We start from the raw sequence: 2,729 nt of genomic DNA on the forward strand, positions 1-2,729 counted from the left end.
GCAGGACCAGCAACCTTGGAGTGACCCCGCTTGAAACGGAGCGTGGCGTTTGGGGCACCGTGGCAGGAAGCTCAGGAAAGCAGCAGAGCCTGAACTGTGTGTGTGTCTGTGGCCGGGAGGGAAGGGCTGAGAACGCCTCCGTCCGAACAGGCCACTTGGCCCGAAGATGCTCGGTTGGCCACGGGGCCGTGAGTGCACGCGCCAGACTGGAAGAACTCGGACATCCAGCTGTCCCACAGTGACTTGGACACACGCATATGACCACAGGAGAGAGCCCCTTCTTACAGGAAGGACGGCGTAAAGGACACTGCCCTGTACGCGTGTGTCCCTTTACTCCCTCCACAGTCCCGAGGGCTTTCCCTGCTTGCTTCCCTGAAGGCCTTCGGCAGTTGAAAACAGCATTAGCAGAGCTTACTGTATGCCAGGCACATATTTAGCCCACTTAATGACAAAGGCTAGAAGCCATATAGAAGTTTTTTAAAATAGAGGCTTACCTCCCTCTTTCTTTGCCATCGTTAGTCCAGAGGACTTCAATGGCCATCATGAGTTGCATGGATTTCCAGCTTTGAGCTAAGCAGTTACATTTGCAAACACACAGTCATTGAAAGGGCGGCCACATCCTCGGTGGCCATAGTTACCTCTTGTTGAGCTCACCAGGGCTCTGCCAGAGCTCCTTCCTGGCATCACGTCACACCATCATTAGTGCAGTCTTACAAAGTTTGTCTCCTCGTCCCCGTTGTACCACACCCGAGTGGTAGAGAGATGGGACTCAACACATCACCTGTTTCTAGACAGCTTCTCTATACGCTTTCCAGCAAACAGAGCAGGTAAGACTTTTGTTAAGGTCTGTGCCCAAAGACTCTATCAACAAAGGGGTATTGGGGCCCCTGGGTGGCTCAGTCAGTTAAGCGTCTGCCTTCAGCTCAGGTCTTGATCTCAGGGTCCTGGGATCAAGCCCCGCATCAGGCTCCCTGCTCAGTGGGAAGCCTGCTTCTCCCGCTCCCCCCGCTTGTGTTCCCTCTCTCTCTCTTTCTCTCTCTCTCTCTATTAAATAAATAAATAAAATCTTAAAACACACACACACACACAAAGGGGTATTGACCTAAGCATGGTTGTCCACTGAGATTCCTGTTTACTCTCATTACTGCTGAATTGAAGAAATAATTTAGAATACAGCCATTACAATTTCAAATTACATTAAATTGGGTCTGGTGCTTATAATCTGATAAACAAGACTAAGATTCAACTTGACTCAACCAAATAATCCTAAAGAAAGGCAGCTCTAGGGAGTGGCATTAGGTGACCAATAACTGGGCAGCCAATTATTGTCAGAAGGGAGACCCACTGTAACTGATCTTAGAAGTCCCTGAACATTTCAATGTGGCTACTGGGGGCATTCTTTTACCTTGGATGGACATTTATTTCAAAAAAGTTTACTTGGAAGGGACTCATTCTAGAAAGTAACGTTTTTCAAAGCTAGGTGTTTTTAGGTGTTTGAGCTATTTTAGTATCCAAGGTGTGCATTTGGTTAAACTTACCATTTTTCCAAGTTCCCATTACAGAAGGCACGGGCTGTGGAGAAGAACTCATTGTTCTGTTGGGTTGGAGCCAATTAAGGTTGTTGTCGAGAGAGGATTTTGGTCCTGTCTGTGGATGCTCTTTGACTCCCCCCAGAAGAGTGTGGAACAGCTCTCAGCGCAGGCATGCCTCCTCTGGTTCCCTCATCTCTCACGAGAGGGTTTAGCTTCACACCCCACGTGGCCCCTGCTATCCCTCAGAGCCCCAGCCCTGGTCAACACTGTGGTAGACCCACCATCAGCTGCCCCCAGTAGCTCAGCTGAACCCCACCCGAGCTCAGCTGAGTGATGGCTGATCCATTGGCTGGCTTGTTGGTACTTGGAGGATGGTCTCTCCCCCAACCTGAAGCCAGATGGGCAGATGGCGATTGGCCTAGCAGTGTGTCGCCTTCACTCCGGACTGGAGGGGGTGGAGGTTATTGAATTAGACCATCATGTAGATGGAAACACGCATTAAGAAGCAGTTCTATGAAGCTCATCTGAGCTACTGTAGGTATGTTACTGAAGGCATTCCTTTTATTAAACAGTGTCCTATTTATTTGGCATAAATATGGTCAAATGCTAAACATGAAAGGTGCAAGGCAGGAAAAAAGTTTATAAACATACATGGCTGAAAATTACACAGGATCAGAAGACATCTTACCAATACACTATTTTATGAAACATCACATCAACCGGAAGCTTATCCTAGTGTGGGTTCCCCCAGAAGCAGATCCTGAGCCAACAACTGGGTGCAAGCAATTTATTTGGGACGCAATCCTGGAAAGGACAGGTGAAGAAAGGGAGAAAGTGAAACAGGGAAGAGACAGAAGTGAATCAAAGATGTGTAGGGAGTAGCTGGGGCCCAGCTCCCCTGGGGCCTCTGAGAACCAGCATGGGCAGGCCCCAGAGTCCTCTGACCAGGGGACGGGCAGGCTAAGCTTCATCCCTCCACTCCCATCCCCCTGGATTGCAGGTCTCCCCTGGGGCGTGGCCTCCAACTCCGCAGAGCCTCACGTCATGAGAGCAGGAAGCACAAGGGCCCCGGGTGCACCACTGGCGGTGAGCGGTGGTGGTGGTGGCGGTGGGCGGAGGTGAGCACTGGCGGAGGTGAGCGGCGGTGAGCGGTGGCGGTGAGCGGAGGTGAGCACTGGGGGAGGTGAGCGGCGGTGA

This window comes from Mirounga leonina, unplaced genomic scaffold (assembly GCF_011800145.1).
Source record: "Mirounga leonina isolate KUSES-001 unplaced genomic scaffold, KU_Mleo_1.0 Mir_127, whole genome shotgun sequence".
In the NCBI taxonomy this organism is placed as follows: Eukaryota; Metazoa; Chordata; class Mammalia; order Carnivora; family Phocidae; genus Mirounga; species Mirounga leonina.